The sequence below is a fragment of the Penaeus monodon genome, unplaced genomic scaffold, assembly GCF_015228065.2.
Source record: "Penaeus monodon isolate SGIC_2016 unplaced genomic scaffold, NSTDA_Pmon_1 PmonScaffold_59, whole genome shotgun sequence".
Lineage (NCBI taxonomy): Eukaryota > Metazoa > Arthropoda > Malacostraca > Decapoda > Penaeidae > Penaeus > Penaeus monodon.
Genome location: NW_023660884.1, coordinates 201119 through 221540, shown reverse-complemented (window position 1 = coordinate 221540; position 20422 = coordinate 201119). Strand labels below are relative to the sequence as shown.

The 20422-nt window shown below is 35.3% G+C and overlaps 3 non-coding genes across 3 annotated transcripts; all 3 read left to right on the top strand.

Moving 5' to 3' along the window:
- Window positions 1-674: 674 nt before the first annotated feature.
- On the top strand, window positions 675-756 carry Trnal-aag. Its single transcript has one exon. It is a non-coding gene; the product is annotated as a tRNA-Leu (tRNA).
- Window positions 757-13539: 12783 nt separating this feature from the next.
- On the top strand, window positions 13540-13621 carry Trnal-aag. The gene has a single exon. It is a non-coding gene; the product is annotated as a tRNA-Leu (tRNA).
- Window positions 13622-18300: 4679 nt separating this feature from the next.
- Window positions 18301-18382, top strand: Trnal-aag. Its single transcript has one exon. It is a non-coding gene; the product is annotated as a tRNA-Leu (tRNA).
- The last annotated feature ends 2040 nt before the right edge of the window (window positions 18383-20422 follow it).

The following is a 20422-nucleotide window of genomic DNA, read 5'->3' as shown; positions in this document are numbered from 1 at the left end:
TATTGTAGTATATATATATGTATATGATAATATATTATATATATATATATATTATATATATATATATATTATATTATACTATATATTATATATATATATATATATATATATATATATATATATATTATGCATGTATATATACGTACACATATACATATACGTGTATATATTATAAATATATGCATTCATATGTATTCTAAAAGGAAAAGATCTGACCTATATATCGATTCGTGGAATAGATCCGTCATGCGGTCTAGAATAGTAAGAAGACCTGTGATTCGTAGGGCAGATAAGGTCGTGCGGAAAGATATATTTCATTTGAAAAAGTGTCAGTAGGTATTATGAGCATTGTGACTGGATTGCTACCTAAATCCGCAATATTTATAAAATATTAATCACTTTCAAAAGTTGCATGTGTGTGCCACAATTAAATTCGACTGTCGGACTTCACGCACATAACAGAGCGACCGGACAGCATGAACAAAAATTATTCGCTTATCAAGAAGAAATTAAACCTGAACATATCTGAAAAGAAACGGGCTGTTCACAACAGATTTTTGCGAAGACAAGTGAGTGATGAGACAGTCATTATATCAGAATTTTACGAAACACTTCATATATATATTTATATATACTTTTTTTAATTACTATCACAAATATCTTTCATGTTTACAGGTAGCGTGGCCGAGCGGTCTAAGGCGCTGGTTTAAGGCACCAGTCTCTTCGGAGGCGTGGGTTCGAATCCCACCGCTGCCAACGATTTTGGCACTGCAATGTGCCAGTGGCTGGCCCATAAGCAAGACGCGGGCGAACCAAAATAACCGTAGAGCTTGGAACTTGACTCTGTGTGCCGCAAGTTTCCCTCTATTTACAATCCGTATTTACTAGAGATTCTCTACATCCACCAGTGGCAACCATTCCATCATGTGATGAAAAGTAACTTCATTATGTACCCTCCAAACTCTGGAATAACTGCCATACTGGCGGAGACGGTGGCCTGTCACAGGATAGAAGCACGGAAGACAAAGCGGTTTGTTGGGAGTAGGTCTGAGTCTCCCTAAAGGAGCTGGTGTTTGAGGGGGGAAAGAGAGGAATAATAATAATAGTGTAATATTTCGATGGCATATTAATACGATTTGCGATAATAAAGATAATTAATTAAAACAGAAACCTATTACAAAAAGATTATTCCAAGTCCATATTGTATTTGTTTGCAATGATTATCCTTCACGCGAGGAATAATGTTTGAAGCTAAGAACGGGGAGTCATCTTCTGAAGGAAATTAGTAAACATAAAGACGCAATATTTAATTTTCATCGTCGGAAAATGTGTGTGACCGACGCTTCCATATCTACTGCACCTTTAATCGTTAAAATACTTTTTTCATTAAGAGTAATAATGTGGTTAATCCACGGCTATTATCAGAAGCAACACAGCAGAGTCTCAGTAGAATCTTTTCTTTGCAAACTCCACTCTACTGACCTGAACGTTTGTAATTACCAGTAAAGCTACGAACTGACCTCAGTTGCCCTGCGATTCAAATCATATTAAATCAGGTAAACATATTCACCTTTCTAAACAGTACGACCTGATCCATTCCACGAATCAATATATGTTAGATCCTTTCCTATCTCGCCACATTATTAAAGTACTGAGCACGATGTTCACTTCAACTTTCCCGGCACGTGTTTCTCTGCACATGGAACTGAGTGAGGGGTTATTGTCCTCCTCAGAATTCGCTCTTTTGCCAACATCACCACACGCAGAATCCAGGCCTACTTCTAGAGATTCTCTGGTTCCTCCAGCGGCAACCAACGCATTATGCGATGAAAATAACCTTACTATAAGCACACCACATCCTGGAATGATTGCCACAGTGGTGGAGGAAGTGGCCTGCCGCAGAAAGGAAGCACGGAAGGCAAGACGGTTTGGCAGTCGCAGGTCTGAGACTCCCTTCGCGAGGAGAAGGTTGGTTTTTGAGGCGGAGAGAGAAGAGTAAAATTATAGATATATTTCTATGACTTATTTATACAACATTCTATAATAAACATAAATGACCAATATTCGTTTTCTCTTCCAATTCTAGAACCTCTTGCCATAAAGATTCAGATTCATGTTGTCTTAAGAAGCTACAAATTTAGTAGCTACGTTTCGTCTTCTAAAACTGAATCCTATAAATTTAGTAGTAACCGTTTTCACAACTTATTCTCACAGTTACATGATTGATGTCAATTTCGTTTACCTCATGTCCGTATCTAATTAGTTTTTTTTCCACCAGGCTATCAAGTGATGTAAATAATCCTTCAATTAGTGATCGGTGTTTGAAGCTAAGAACGGGGACTCATCTTCTGAAGGACATTAGTAAACAAAGACGAAACATTTAATGTTCATCTTCGGAAATGTGTGTGACCGACGCTTCCATATCTACTGCACCTTTAACGTTAAAATATTTTTTCATTAAGAGTAATAATGTGGCTAATCGACGGCTATTAGCAGAAGCAACACAGCAGAATCTCAGTGGAATCTCGCCTTCGCAAACTCCAATCTACTGACCTGAAGGTTTGAAATTACCAGTAAAGCTACGAACTGACGGTCACGTGAAAAGAATTTCCCCGCGGCGTCATTAGTTATTTTGTTATATGCTTTCTATAACAATTTGGAAGATAATCCGCCGCCGGGTTCCACTACCCAGATTTCATCGGCTGGTAATAAAACATATTTGACACACATAATGGTATATGCTACTATAACATGCAGTATGAAAGTCATACCAGTGAGTAAATACGAGCGTCTGTGAGTATGTGTGTGTGCGCGCGTGCGCGTCTACTAACTTACTAATTTCAGTTAATATGCTCTATTTGTATGTGTGTATATGCACACGCATATACATACACGTCATTAAAACACGTATATGTGAGTGCAAGCTAAGTGATCTATAAAAAAAATCACTCGGCGTTAGTGCACTTGATGATATACATTTCAGCAAACACAGTAACGTGTACACAAACATGAAAACAAAATATAAGTGAAAGGCCCGGGCGAAGCCAGAACTTCGCAAATCTCAAGCAGTAGCATCCAATAAGCATCCAATTGATATAACCCATTTATGTACCTGTATATATGCCTGCATATATGTATGCATATGCACACGCATACACATACACGCATATGTTAGTGCAAGCTAAATGATATATAAAAATCACCCGGCATTAGTGCACTTGATGATATACATTTGAGCAAAAACAGTAACTTGTACACAACATGAAAAGGAAACATCCACAATAAGATACGAAATAAAGCGTTTCGAACTCACACAGCAGAGCGACTTGGCTGCATAAACAAACTATCTTTTATCTGGAAGAAATCAAACCTAAGTATAGGATAGCTGTTATTTAAGCAATTTCATTTCCCTATCAGTATGATAACTGTAAAAACTAATAATAATTTGGTTAATTTCTGTCACTATAACAATATTATCGAGTATCTGCGAAGAACAATGAGTGACGGTGTATATCATAAAACCATTGTATCATTTTTTTACGAAACGCTTTATTATTCATCCATTTTATTACTATCACAAATGCTTATCATGTTCAGCAAGTAGCTTGTCTACAAGAATAGCATTACCAATACAACAGTAAGTACACAGAAACTACAGCGTATCACATCATCACTCCTTGTCTCCACTAAAGCTGTCTTCTACTTATATTAAAAATTGCAAATGAATACAACTAAAATCAGCCACTGTGCGGTAGGTTAACGCGTTCAAACTGATAAGTTACTTCGGTATTATAGCCAGAAGATTTTAGTATCGTATTCTCTCTCTAGGTTCAGATATCTCAAAGATCAGTAGCATAACTTCTGGATTTATCATATATTTTTAAAGCCTTCTTATCAGTTAACAAAACTTTACAAAATACTGGAATACATTATATGGTGAATGACGCTTAATAAATAGCCTTGATGGACACTATACTAACACACTGTATAAGTGTATATTTTCTCTTCAGATATTTAACAATAACAAGAAGAGGAATATTATTAATAATCACTAAGGCGAAAAAACATAAACATCCCAGTTCTCAAAATACCCATTAATGACATTTGTAAATCATTTCCGCATGACCTCATTTGCTCAATGAATCACAAGGTTAAAAAACATAATATAAGTCTCATCTTGCCACATCTCATCACACTATCAGAGACCTGATCACGATGAACACTTCAACAAGTTCTCTGCATCTTGTTTCTCCACACATGGAACTGAGTGACCAGTTATGGTCTCCAAACGTTGACCTTTTGGGAAATTCAACCAAAGTATTAGGCGATGGAAATAACCTTACTATATGTACACCACATATCGGGATAACTAACACAGTCATGAAAGAAGTAGCCTTTCGCAGGAAGGAAGCCCGGAAGACCAGACGGTTTGGCGGTTGCAGGTCTGAGATTCCCTTCGCGAGGAGAAGGCTGGTCTTTTAAGCGGAGAGAGAGGAGTAATCTTTTGCGTATATTTCCGACTTATCATGTGACAATAATAAACGTACAAATGGGTATTTCCGTTTTCGCCTTCTCCTAATTAAAAATGCCACAAAGAAGATATATATACACCCTGCATTAAAAAGTAAATTGCAAATGAATACCGAAAGACTGCAATAGGATTACGCGTGTCAGTCATTTTGAAGATGAAGTCTATTTTGATCGAGGTCTTATTGCTAAAATACTTGGGCTTATTTATACTTGCTATTTCACAGAACGAATACACGAGGATATGTTGTACTAAGAAGCTATTATAACACATTAAAAAATAATTACGGATTAATGAGCGGGCCGTGATATATTTTTATATTTATATTCATACACATATATATATATATATATATTTATATGTGTGTGTGTTATAAATATATGCATAACACGACTTTACTTTATTCGCTTATCAAGAAGAAATTAAACCTGAACATATCTGAAAAGAGACGGGCTGTTTACAACAGATTTTTGCGAAGACAAGTGAGTGATGCGACAGTCATTTACACGAAAAACTTCATATATATATGTATATATACTTTTTTTTTAATTACTATCACAAATATCTTTCATGTTTACAGGTAGCGTGGCCGAGCGGTCTAAGGCGCTGGTTTAAGGCACCAGCCTCTTCGGAGGCGTGGGTTCGAATCCACCGCTGCCAACGATTTTGGCATTGCACTGCGCAGTGGCTGACCCATAAGCAAGACGCGGGCGAACCAAAATAACCATAGAGCTTGGAACTTGACTCTGTGTGCCGCAAGTTTCCCTCTATTTACAATCCGTATTTACTAGAGATTCTCTAGATCCGCCAGTGGCAACCATTCCATCATGTGAGGAAAGTAACTTCATTATGTACCCTCCAAACTCTGGAATAACTGCCATAGTGGCGGAGACGGTGGCCTGCCACAGGATAGAAGCACGGAAGACAAAGCGGTTTGTTGGGAGTAGGTCTGAGTCTCCCTAAAGGAGCTGGTGTTTGAGGGGGGAAAGAGAGGAATAATAATAATAGTGTAATATTTCGATGGCTTATTAATACGATTTGCGATAATAAAGATAATTAATGAAAACAGAAACCTATTACAAAAAGATTATTCCAAGTCCACATTGTATTTGTTTGCAATGATTATCCTTCACGCGAGGGATAATGTTTGAAGCTAAGAACGGGGACTCATCTTCTGAAGGACATTAGTAAACATAAAGACGCAATATTTAATTTTCATCGTCGGAAAATGTGTGTGACCGACGCTTCCATATCTACTGCACCTTTAATCGTTAAAATACTTTTTCATTAAGAGTAATAATGTAGTTAATCCACGGCTATTATCAGAAGCAACACAGCAGAGTCTAAGTAGAATCTTTTCTTTGCAAACTCCACTCTACTGACCTCAGTTGCCCTGCGATTCAAATCATATTAAATCAGGTAAACATATTCACCTTTCCAAACAGTACGACCTGATCCATTCCACGAATCAATATATGTTAGATCCTTTCCTATCTCGCCACATTATCAAAGTACTGAGCACGATGTTCACTTCAACTTTCCCGGCACGTGTTTCTCTGCACATGGAACTGAGTGAGGGGTTATTGTCCTCCTCAGAATTCGCTCTTTTGCCAACATCACCACACGCAGAATCCAGGCCTACTTCTAGAGATTCTCTGGTTCCTCCAGCGGCAACCAACGCATTATGCGATGAAAATAACCTTACTATAAGCACACCACATCCTGGAATGACTGCCACAGTGGTGGAGGAAGTGGCCTGCCGCAGAAAGGAAGCACGGAAGGCAAGACGGTTTGGCAGTCGCAGGTCTGACACTCCCTTCGCGAGGAGAAGGTTGGTTTTTGAGGCGGAGAGAGAAGAGTAAAATTATAGATATATTTCTATGACTTATTTATACAACATTCTATAATAAACATAAATGACCAATATTCGTTTTCTCTTCCAATTCTAGAACCTCTTGCCATAAAGATTCAGATTCATGTTGTATTAAGAAGCTACAAATTTATTAGCTACGTTTCGTCTTCTAAAACTGAATCCTATAAATTTAGTAGTAACCGTTTTCACAACTTATTCTCACAGTTACATGATTGATGTCAATTTCGTTTACCTCATGTCCGTATGTAATTAGTTTTTTTTTTTCCACCAGGCTATCAAGTGATGTAAATAATCATTCAATTAGTGATCGGTGTTTGAAGCTAAGAACGGGGAGTCATCTTCCATATCTAATGCACCTTTAATCGTTAAAATACTGTTTCATTAAGAGTATTGTGGCTAATCGACGGCTATTAGTAGAAGCAACACAGCAAAGTCTCAGTGGAATCTCGCCTTCGTAAACGCCAATCTACTGACCTGAAGGTTTGTAATTACCAGTAAAGCTACGAACTGACTGTCACGTGAAAAGAATTCCCGCGGCGTCATTAGTTATTTTGTTATATGCTTTCTATAACAATTTGGAAGATAATCCGCCACCGGGTTCCATTACTCAGATTTCATCGGCACATCGGCTGGTAATAAAATATATTTGACACACATAATGGTATATGCTAACTATAACATGCAATATGAAAGTCTTACCAGTGAGTAAAATACGAGCGTGTGTGAGTATGTGTGTGTGCGCGCGTGCGCGTCTACTAACTTACTAATTTCAGTTAATATGCTCTATTAAATATAACCTATTTATGTACCTGTATATATGCATGCATATATGTATGCATATGCACATGTGAGTGCAAGCTAAATGATATATAAAAAATCATCCGGCATTAGTGCACTTGATATACATTTAAGCAAAAACAGTAACTTGTACACAAACATGTAAAGGAAAACATCCACAATAAGATACGAAATTAAAGCGTTTCGAGCGACTTCGCTGCATAAACAAAACTATTCTTTTATCTGGAAGAAATCAAACCTAAGTATAGGATAGCTGTTATATAAGCAATTTCGTTTCCCTATTGGTATGATAACTGTATAACTAATAAATAATTTGGTTAATTCTGTCACTATAACAATATTATCGAGTATCAGCGAAGAACAATGAGTGACGGTGTATATCATAAAACCATTGTATAATTTTTTTACGAAACGCTTTACTATTCATCCATTTTATTACTATCACAAATGCTTATCATGTTCTGCAAGTAGCTTGTCTACAAGAATAACATTACCAATACATCAGTAAGTACACAGAAACTACAGCGTATCATATCATCACTCCTTGTCTCCACTAAAGCTGTCTTCTACTTATATTAAAAATTGCAAATGAATACACCTAAAATCGGCACTCTGCGGTAGGTTAAAGCGTTCAAACTGATAAGTTACTTCGGTATTATAGCCAGAAGATTTTAGCAACGTATTCTCTTTCAAGGTTCTGATTTCAGTAGTAGAATTTCTGGAATTGTCATATATTTTTAAGCCTTCTTATCAGATAACAAATGTTTGCAAAATACTGGAATACATTTTATGGTGAATGACGCTTAATAAATATTCCTGATGGACACTATACAACACATGTATAAGCGTATGTTTTCTCTTCAGATAACAAGAGGAATATTATTAATAATACCTAGGGCGAAAAAACAAACATCCCCATTCTTAAAATACCCATTAATGATATTTGTAAATCATTTCCGCATGACCTCATTTGCTCAATGAATCACACGTTAAAAAACATAATATAAGTCACATCTTGCCACATCACATCACACTATCAGAGACCTGATCACGATGAACACTTCAACAAGTTCTCTGTATCTTTTTTATCCACACATGGAACTGAGTGACCAGTTATTGTCTTCAAACTTTGACCTTTTGCAAAGTTCAACCAAAGTATTAGGCGATGGAAATAACCTTACTATATGTACACCACATATCGGGATAACTAACACAGTCATGAAAGAAGTGGCCTGTCGCAGGAAGGAAGCCCGGAAGACCAGACGGTGTGGCGGTTGCAGGTCTGAGACTCCCTTTGCGAGGAGAAGGCTGGTCTTTTAAGTGGAGAGAGAGGAGTAATCTTTAGCGTATATTACCGACTTATCATGTGACAATAATAAACGTACATATGGCTATTTCCGTTTTCGTCTTCTCCAAAAAAAGCTATATATGCATTCTACATTAAAAAGGAAATTGCAAATGAATACTTAAAATCAAAGACTGTGGTAGGATTAAGCGTCTCAGTCATTTTGATGATTTTGATCGAGGTCTTCTTGAAATATTGGAGCTTATTTATACTAATGATTTTAAAATAATAAGATATTTAAATATATAAAAAATATTACAGACTAATGAGTGGGCCGTGATATAGTTTCAGCTCGCTAACGATACATAAAGACTTGGCATAACATGACTTTACAATATTGTAGCATATAGAAACTGAAATTCATTTCGGTTACTATTTATAAATGTGTGTATATATGTATATATATATATATATATATATATATATATATATATATATATATATATATTATATAAATATATGCATTCCTAAATATTCTAAAAGGAAAAGATCTGACCTATATCGATTAGTAGAATGAATCAGGTCACGCGGTTTAAAATAGTAAGAAGACCTGTAGACCTTCAACCTGTGATTCGGAGGTCGTGCGGAAAAATGCCGGTAGGTATTTTAAGGAATGTCACTGGAATGTTTTCATCAGTCATAGGTAATTGCACTAATGGTAGACGAGCTTGCTACCTAAATTCGCAAAATATATAAAACATCAATTAATTTCAGTTATTTAACCCAAATGCCCTACATTTGTGTGTATATACATATATATATTTAAATACATATATATACATATATACATATATATACATATATATACATAGATATACATAGATATACATATATACATATATATAGATATATACATACATATACATATATATACATATATATAAATATATATACATATATATACATATATATACATATATATACATATATACATATACATACATATATACATATATATACATAATATATATATAAATATACACACAAACACACACAATATATATACATATACACACACACACTACATATATACATAGACACACAAATACACACAATATATATATATATATATATATATATATATATATATATATATATATATATATACGTGCGCGCGCGTTTACTATCTTACAAATTTCAGTTAATATGCTCTATTTGTATGTGTGTATATGCACACGCATATACATACACGTTATTAAAACACGTATATGTGAGTGCAAGCTAAGTGATCTATAAAAAAAATCACTCGGCGTTAGTGCACTTGATGATATACATTTGAGCAAACACAATAACGTGTACACAAACATGAAAAGGAAAACATCCACAATAAGATACGAAATCAAATCGTTTCGAACTCACACAGCAGTGCGACTGGACTGCATAAACAAAACTAGTTTTTATCTGGAAGAAATAGGATAGCTGTTATATAAGCAATTTTGTTTCTCTATCAGTATGATAACTGTACAACTAATAAACAATTTGGATTAATTCTGTCACTATAACAATATCATCAAATATCTACGAAGAACAATGAGTGACGGTGCATATAATTAAATCATTCTATCAAATTTTTACGAAGCGTTTTATTATTCATCCATTTTATTACTATCACAAATGCTTATCATGTTCTACAAGTAGCTTGTCTACAAGAATAACATTACCAATACATCAGTAAGTACACAGAAACTACAGCGTATCACATCAAAGAGTTCTCACTCTGGAAGAAATCAAACTTAAATATAGGATAGCAGTTATATAAAGCAATTCCGTTCCCTCTCAGTATGATAACTGTACAACTAATAAATAATTGTGTTCAATTCTGCCCTATAACAATTTATTGAGTATCTCCGAAGAACAATGAGTGATAGTGTATATCATAAAACCATTGTATATCAATTTTTTTACGAAGCGTTTTATTATTCATCCATTTTATTACTATCACAAATGCTTATCATATTCTGCAAGTAGCTTGTCTACAAGAATAACATTACCAATGCATCAGTAAGTAAACAGAAACTACAGCGTATCACATCAAGGGGTTCTCACTCCTTCTCTCCACTAAAGAAGCTGTTTTCTACTTACATTAAAAATTGCAAATGAATACAACTAAAATCAGACACTGTGCGGTAGGTTAAAGCATTCAAACTGATGAGTTACTTCGGTATTATAGCCAGAAGATTTTAGGATCATATTCTCTCTCAAGGTTCAGATTTCTCAAAGATCTATCATTTCTGGATTTATCATATATTTTTAAAGCCTTCTTATCAGTTAACAAAACTTTACAAAATACTGGAATACATTATATGGTGAATGACGCTTAATAAATAGCCTTGATGGACACTATACTAACACACTGTATAAGCGTATATTTTCTCTTCAGATATTTAGCAATAACAAGAAGAGGAATATTATTAATAATCCCTAAAGCGAAAAAACATAAACATCCCAGTTCTCAAAATACCCATTAATGGCATTTGTAAATCATTCCCGTATGACCTCATTTGCTCAATGAATCACAAGGTTAAAAACCATAATATAAGTCACAACTTGCCACATCTAATCACTATCTGGGACCTAATCACGATGAACACTTCAACAAGTTCTCTGCATCTTGTTTCTCCATACATGGAACTGAGTGACCAGTTATCGTCTCCAAACTTTGACCTTTTGCAAAGTTCAACCAAAGTATTAGGCGATGGAAATAACCTTACTATATGTACACCACATATCGGGATAACTAACACAGTCCTGAAAGAAGTGGCCTGTCGCAGGAAGGAAGCCCGGAAGACCAGACGGTTTGGCGGTTGCAGGTCTGAGACTCCCTTCGCGAGGAGAAGGCTGGTCTTCTAAGCGGAGGAGGAGTAATCTTTTGCGTATATTTCCGACTTATCACGTAACAATAATAAACGTACATATGGGTATTTTCGTTTTCTCCTAATTAAAAAATGGCACAAAGTAGCTATATATACACCCTGCATTAAAAGGGAAATGGCAAATGAATACCTAAAGACTGCAATAGGATTACGCGTGTGTCATTTTGATTGAGGTCTTATTGTTAAAATAGAGCTTATTTACACTTGCCATTTCATAGAACGAATACACGAGCAAATAAGCAGGATATGTTGTACTAAGATGCTATTATAACATATTAAAAAAAAAAAAAAAAAAAAAAAAAAAAATATATATATATATATATTATATAATATAATATATATATATATATAATATATATATGTATATATATTACGGATTAATGAGGGGCCGTTGATAATATTTTTATTCATATTTATACATACATATATATACATATATATTATAAATATATACAATATATGCATAACATGACTCTGCAGTATTGTTGTATTATATATAATATAAAATATATTAAAATTTTATATATTATTATATATAATATATATATATATATATATTATATATATATATATTGTACATATATAATATATATATATATATATATATATATATATATATATATATATATATATACATGCACATATACGTATACGTGTATATATTATGCTAAAATATTTAGGCTCATTTTTACTTGCTATTTCACAGAAAGAATACACGAACAAATGAGCTGTTGTCCTAAAATGCTATTATGACATATTACAAGAATAACTACGGATTAATGAGCGGGCCATGATATATTTTTATATTTATATTTATACATACATACATATATATGCATATATGTGTGCATATATTATAAATACAAGCATAGCATGACTTTACAGTATTGTAGTATATACATATTCATATATATGTATAATATATTATATATATATATATTATACATATATATACATACACATATACGAATACGTGTATATATTATAAATATATGCATTCATATATATTCTAAAGGAAAAGATCTGACCTATATCGATTCGTAGAATGGATCAAGTCAAGCGGTCTAGAATAGCAAGATCTGTAGATCTTCAACCTGTGATTCGTAGGGCAGATGAGGTCGTGCGGAAATAAATATTTCTTTATTTCACAAAATATCAATTTCCATGATCGTTTAACCCAGACCCCCTACATTTATGAATGATTATGTATGTCTGTGTGTGTAACATAAGTGTGTTTGTGTATGTATGTATACACACACATAGACATATATATATATATATATATATATATATATATATATATATATATATATATATATATGTATATATATACATATATATATGGAAATCTACTTATAAAGATTCTGTATTTCCTCCAGCATCAACCAGTGTATTATCAGGTGGAAATATGTGTACACTAGATTTCTGGATGGATGAGGTGCCTGTACCACGAAAGAAGTGTGGAAGACCAGACACAAGTCTGAGACTCCCTTCTCAAGGAGAAGGCTGGTCTATGAGGCGGAGAGGAATAATCTTTTGCGTATATTTATATTACTTATTATGATATGCCAATAAGAAACGTACATACGAGCACTTCCCGTTTCGTCTTCCCCCAAAGAAACACGAGCCTGTTACAAGTTCCGCCTTGCTCATTATGGTAAGAGTAATTATCCTTTAATATCTGTCACGGATGATCTTGACCTGGCTAAATATGCCATTAAGCTGCTGGAATAAACTTACAGCATTTAGCAAGAAATTAAACGTAAACAGGTAACAGGATATTGAAGATTGGCAGACATTGTAACAATAATCTAATTTCACTCTCATTGTGATTAATTATCCTACCATTAAATAAATGAAGTTAATCCTGTCCCCATAATGTTATCGAGTTTTTGCAAAGGCCAATGGGTGACGATGCATTTGCCACACTTTCACGATGCTATTTTTTCCTTTACTATAAGAAAGTCTTGCAGTAATCCTGCGAAGGGCTAATCCTGTCGCCGTAATATCTGCGAAGACCAATGAGCGACGGTATGTGTGATTAAAATCATTACCCCACAATTTTGCGAAGCGCTGTTTTATCCATGTTTATTATTATCACAAATGCTTATCACTTTCTGTAGGTAGCGTGGCCGAGCGGTCTAAGGCGCTGGTTTAAGGCACCAGTCTCTTCGGAGGCGTGGGTTCGAATCCCACCGCTGCCAACGATTTTGGCACTGCAGTGTGGCAGTGGTCGGCCCATAAGCCAGATCCGGGAGAACGCCGCCTTCGCAAATCACACTCAACTCACCTGGCCAAGATACAAATACCTGGAACTGTACCTATGTCACAAAAGAAAGAAATTCCCGCGGCATAAAGGGCTATCTTGTGCCGCTTTTACTAAGGTTGTGGATCATCTACAGCACGGACATTACCGCTGCGACAGTTCATTTGTAGAGTATCACAGGAAGTTCGTGACGGTTGCTAATAGTGACAAAGAGGCGGTGTACTTCACCTGTAGTAAAAAAAAATGCCAACTAAAATCGAGGACTGCGCTGTAGGCTTAAATGTGAAAGCTGATAAATTATGGCATTGAAGACCGAATGACTTAATAAATCACTTTTCAGAACCACTAATAATAGAAAGAAACTTGGCATAACATGACTTTACAAAAATTGTTCAGATATAGTAAACAGCATCTAAAGCTGAAATCATTTATATATATATACATATATATATATATATATTATATATATATATATATATATATATATATATATATATATATATATATATATATATATATATATATATGCATATACATATATACGCATATACATACATACACATATACATATTTATGTATGTATATATATACAGATATGATATATATACATATATATATGCAACTACACACATTGGCATACATATATGCAGATATCTATATTATAAACCTTTTTAGATTCACTGATATTCTTAATATTGTGTGCATATATATAATAACTTCATCTGACCTCGGAGTCATAAGATGAAAATATTCCAGTCCCAGTCCCTAAAAACATTAATAATCTTATTCCGCACGACCTCAGTTGCCCTTCTATTCAAATCAATAACTTAAATCAGGTAAACATTCACTATTCTAAACAGTACGACCTGATCCATTCCACGAATCAATATATGTTGGATCTTTTCCTATCTCGCCACATTATCAAAGGGCTGAGCACGATGTTCACTTCAACTTTCCCGGCACGTGTTTCTCTGTGCATGGAACTGAGTGAGGGGTTATTGTCCTCCTCAGAATTCGTTCTCTTGCCAACATCACCACACGCAGAATCCATGCCTACTTCTAGAGATTCTCTGGTTCCTCCAGCGGCAACCAACGCATGGTGCGATGAAAATAACCTTACTATAAGCACACCATATCCTGGGATGACTGCCACAGTGGTGGAGGAAGTGGCCTGCCGCAGGAAGGAAGCACGGATGGCAAGACGGGTTGGCACTCGCAGGTCTGAGACTCCCTTCGCGAGGAGAAGGTTGGTCTTTGAGGCGGAGAGAGAGGAGTAATATTATGGATATATCTATATTTATTTATACAACATTCGATAATAAACATAAACGACCAATATCCGTTTCCACTTCCAATTCTAAAACCTATTGCCATACAAGATTCAGATTCATCTTGTATTAAGCTACCAATTTAGTAGCTACGTTTCGTCTTCCAATTCTAAAACTGAATCCTATAAATTTAGTAGTAACCGTTTTCTTATTCTCACTGTTACTTGATTAATGTCAATTTCGCTTATCTCATGCCCGTATCTGACTTCGTTTTTTCCCTCCATCCACCAGGCTATCAAGTGATTTAAATAATCCTTCACTTAATGATCGGTGTGAGGGAGCGCGAAGGATAATGTTTGAAGCTAAGAACGGGTAGTCATCTTCTGAAGGATATTAGTAAACATAAAGGCGCAATATTTAATTTTCATCGTCGGAAAATGTGTGTGACCGACGCTTCCATATCTAATGCACCTTTAATCGTTAAAATATTTTTTCATTAAGAGTAATAATGTGGTTAATCAACGGCTATTATCAGGAGCAAGACAGCAGAGTCTCAGTATAATCTTGCCTTCGTAAACTCCACTCTACTGACCTAAGGGTTTGTAGTTACCAATAAAGCTACGAACTGACTGTCACGTAAAACAAAAAAAATTCCCGCAGCATAATTAGTTATCTTGTTTTGTATAACAATGTGGATGATAATCCGCCACCGGGTTCCACTACTCAGATTTCACGGCACATCGGCTGGTAATAAAAACATTTGACATACATAATGTATATGCGAACTATAACATGTAATCTGAAAGCCATACCAGTGAGTAAAATACGAGCGTGTGTGAGTATGTGACTGTGTGCGCGTGCGTGCGCGCGCGTTTACTAACTTACATATTTCAGTTAATATGCTCTATTTAATATAACCCATTTATGAACCTGTGTATATGCATGCATATGTGTATGCATATGCATATGCATATGCACACGCATACACATACACATTATTAAAACAAGTATATGTGAGTGCAAGCTAAGTGATATATAAAAAATCACTCGGCATTAATGCACTTGATTATATAGATTTGGGCAAACAGTAACGTGTACACAAACATGAAAAGGAAAACATCCACAATAAGATAAGAAACTAAATCGTTTCGAACTCACACAGCAGTGCGACTGGACTGCATAAACAAAACTATTTTTTATCTGGAAGAAATCAAACTTAAGTATAGGATAGATGTTATATAAGCAATTTTGTTTCCCTCTCAGTATGATAAATGTACAACTAATAAATAATTGGGTTTAATTCTGTCACTATAACAATATTATCGAGTATCTACGAAGAACAATGGGTGACGGGGTATATGATAAAATCATTTTATCAAATTTTTACAAAGCGCTTTATTATTCAACCATTTTATTACTATCACAAATGCTTATCATGTTCTGCAAGTAGCTTGTCTACAAGAATAACATTACCAATACATCAGTAAGTACACAGAAACTACAGCGTATCACATCAAGGAGTTCTCACTCCTTGTCTCCACTAAACAAGCTGTTTAAATTGCAAATGAATACAACAGACACTGTGCGGTAGGTTAAAGCGTTCAAACTGATAAGTTACTTCGGTATTATAGCCAGAAGATTTTAGTATCGTATTCTCTCTCAAGGTTCATATTTCTCAAAGATCTATCATTTCTGGATTTATCATATATTTTTAAGCCTTCTTATCAGATAACAAAGGTTTATAAAATACTGGAATACATTATATGGTGAATGACGCTTAATAAATATCCTTGATGGACACTATACTAACACATTGTATAACCGTATATTTTCTCTTCAGATATTTAGCAATAACAAGAAGAGGAATATTATTAATAATCCCTAGGGCGAAAAAAACATAAACATCCCAATTCTCAAAATACCCATTAATGACATTTGTAAATCATTTCCGCATGACCCCATTTGCTCAATGAATCACAAGGTTAAAAAACATAATATAAGTCACATCTCATTACACTATCAGAGACCTCATCACGATGAACACTTCAACAAGTTCTCTGCATCTTGTTTCTCCTCACATGGAACTGAGTGACCAGTTATCGTCTCCAAACTTTGACCTTTTGCAAAGTTCAATCAAAGTATTAGGCGATGGAAATAACATTACTATATGTACACCACATATCGGGATAACTAACACAGTCCTGAAAGAAGTGGCCTGTCGCAGGAAGGAAGCCCGGAAGACCAGACGGTTTGGCGTTTGCAGGTCTGAGATTCCCTTCGCGAGGAGAAGGCTGGTCTTTTAAGCGGAGAGAGAGGAGTAATCTTTTGCGTATATTTCCGACTTATCATGTGACAATAAAAACGTACAAATGGGTATTTCCGTTTTCGCCTTCTCCTAATTAAAAATGCCACAAAGATATATATACACCCTGCATTAAAAAGGAAATTACAAATGAATACCGAAAGACTGCAATAGGATTACGCGTGTCAGTCATTTTGAAGACGAAATCTATTTTGATCGAGGTCTTATTGCTAAAATACTTGGGCTTATTTATACTTGCTATTTCACAGAATGAATACACGAGGATATGTTGTACTAAGAAGCTATTATAACACATTAAAAAATAATTACGGATTAATGAGCGGGCCGTGATATATTTTTATATTTATATTTATACACATATATATATACATATGTGTATATATTATAAATATATGCATAACACGACTTTACAGTATTGTAGTATATATATGTATATGTATAATATATATATATATATATATAATATATATTATATATATATATTATATATATACATAACATATACATATACGTGTATATATTATAAATATATGCATTCATAGTATTCTAAAAGGAAAAGATCTGAGCTATATCGCTTCGTGGAATAGATCCGGTCATGCGGTCTAGAATAGTAAGAAGACCTGTGATTCGTAGGGCAGATGAGGTCGTGCGGAAAGATATATTTCATTTGAAAAAGTGTCAGTAGGTATTATGAGGAATTGTGACTGGATTGCTACCTAAATCCGCAATATTTATAAAATATTAATCACTTTCAAAAGTTGCATGTGTGTGCCACAATTAAATTCGAACTGTCGGACTTCACGCACATAACAGAGCGACCGGACAGCATGAACAAAAATTATTCGCTATCAAAAAAGAAATTAAACCTGAACATATCTGAAAAGAAACGGGCTGTTCACAACAGATTTTTGTGAAGACAAGTGAGTGATGCGAAAAGTCATTATATCAGAATTTTACGAAAGACTTCATATATATATGTATATATACTTTTTTTAATTATTATCACAAATATCTTTCATGTTTACAGGTAGCGTGGCCGAGCGGTCTAAGGCGCTGGTTTAAGGCACCAGTCTCTTCGGAGGCGTGGGTTCGAATCCTACCGCTGCCAACGATTTTGGCACTGCAATGTGCCAGTGGCTGGCCCATAAGCAAGACGCCGGCGAACCAAAATAAACCCTAGAGCTTGGAACTTGACTCTGTGTGCCGCAAGTTTCCCTCTATTTACAATCCGTATTTACTAGAGATTCTCTAGATCCGCCAGTGGCAACCTTCCATCATGTGATGAAAGTAACTTCATTATGTACCCTCCAAACTCTGGATTAACTGCCATACTGGTGGAGACGGTGGCCTGTCACAGGATAGAAGCACGGAAGACAAAGCGGTTTGTTGGGAGTAGGTCTGAGTCTCCCTAAAGGAGCTGGTGTTTGAGGGGGGAAAGAGAGGAATAATAATAATAGTGTAATATTTCGATGGCTTATTAATACGATTTGCGATAATAAGATATTAATTTAAAACAGAAACCTATTACAAAAAGATTATTCCAAGTCCACATTGTATTTGTTTGCAATGATTATCCTTCACGCGAGGGATAATGTTTGAAGCTAAGAACGGGGACTCATCTTCTGAAGGACATTAGTAAACATAAAGACGCAATATTTAATTTTCATCTTCGGAAAATGTGTGTGACCGACGCTTCCATATCTACTGCACCTTAATCGTTAAAGACTTTTTCATTAAGAGAATAATGTGGTTAATCCACGGCTATTATCAGAAGCAACACAGCAGAGTCTCAGTAGAAATCTTTCTTTGCAAACTCCACTCTACTGACCTGACGTTTGTAATTACCAATAAAGCTACGAACTGACCTCAGTTGCCCTGCGATTCAAATCATATTAAATCAGGTAAACATATTCACCTTTCCAAACAGTACGACCTGATCCATTCCACGAATCAATATATGTTAGATCCTTTCCTATCTCGCCACATTATCAAAGTACTGAGCACGATGTTCACTTCAACTTTCCCGGCACGTGTTTCTCTGCACATGGAACTGAGTGAGGGGTTATTGTCCTCCTCAGAATTCGCTCTTTTGCCAACATCACCACACGCAGAATCCAGGCCTACTTCTAGAGATTCTCTGGTTCCTCCAGCGGCAACCACGCATTATGCGATGAAAATAACCTTCCTATAAGCACACCACATCCTGGAATGACTGCCACAGTGGTGGAGGAAGTGGCCTGCCGCAGAAAGGAAGCACGGAAGGCAAGACGGTTTGGCAGTCGCAGGTCTGAGACTCCCTTCGCGAGGAGAAGGTTGGTTTTTGAGGCGGAGAGAGAAGAGTAAAATTATAGATATATTTCTATGACTTATTTATATAACATTCTATAATAAACATAAATGACCAATATCCGTTTTCTCTTCCAATTCTAGAACCTCTTGCCATAAAGATTCAGATTCATGTTGTATTAAGAAGCTACAAATTTATTAGCTACGTTTCGTCTTCTAAAACTGAATCCTATAAATTTAGTAGTAACCGTTTTCACAACTTATTCCCACAGTTACATGGTTGATGTCAATTTCGTTTACCTCATGTCCGTATCTAATTAGTTTTTTTTCCACCAGGCTATCAAGTGATGTAAATAATCCTTCAATTAGTGATCGGTGTTTGAAGCTAAGAACGGGGACTCATCTTCTGAAGGACATTAGTAAACAAAGACGCAACATTTAATTTTCATCTTCGGAAAATGTGTGTGACCGACGCTTCCATATCTCCTGCACCTTTAATCGTTAAAATACTTTTTCATTAAGAGTAATAATGTGGCTAATCGACGGCTATTAGCAGAAGCAACACAGCAGAATCTCAGTGAAATCTCGCCTTCGCAAACTCCAATCTACTGACCTGAAGGTTTGTAATTACCAGTAAAGCTACGAACTGACGGCCACGTGAAAAGAATTCCCGCGGCGTCATTAGTTATTTTGTTATATGCTTTCTATAACAATTTGGAAGATAATCCGCCACCGGGTTCCTCTACTCAGATTTCATCGGCTGGTAATAAAAAATTGACACACATAATGGTATATGTAACTAAACAGCAATGAAAGCCATACATTGATTAAAACAGCGTTGGAGATGTTGGCGCGCGTGCGC